Here is a 284-nt window from a genome sequence, read left to right as displayed (position 1 = left end):
GCTTGTGAGCAGAGGGCTGCGCCTCTTTATTCTAGGAAACAGGCGGAAGTGTTACTTAGGCGCCCCGGGGGCATTGCTGGCTTTGGGATCGCCGCGGGGGCAGGAGATGGTGCTGGACCAGCGGTTCTCAACCTTCCTAAGGCCGCGACCCTTGAATACAGCTCCTCATGTTGTGGTGACCCCCAGCCATAAAATTATTTTCGTTGCTACTTCATAACTGTAATGTTGCTACTGTTATGAATCGTCATGTAAATATCTGATATGCAGGATGGTCTTAGGCGACC

Source organism: Myotis davidii, unplaced genomic scaffold (genome assembly GCF_000327345.1).
Source record: "Myotis davidii unplaced genomic scaffold, ASM32734v1 scaffold592, whole genome shotgun sequence".
In the NCBI taxonomy this organism is placed as follows: domain Eukaryota; kingdom Metazoa; phylum Chordata; class Mammalia; order Chiroptera; family Vespertilionidae; genus Myotis; species Myotis davidii.
The sequence above is the reverse complement of the archived record's forward strand: the minus strand, read 5'-3'. Positions refer to the sequence as shown.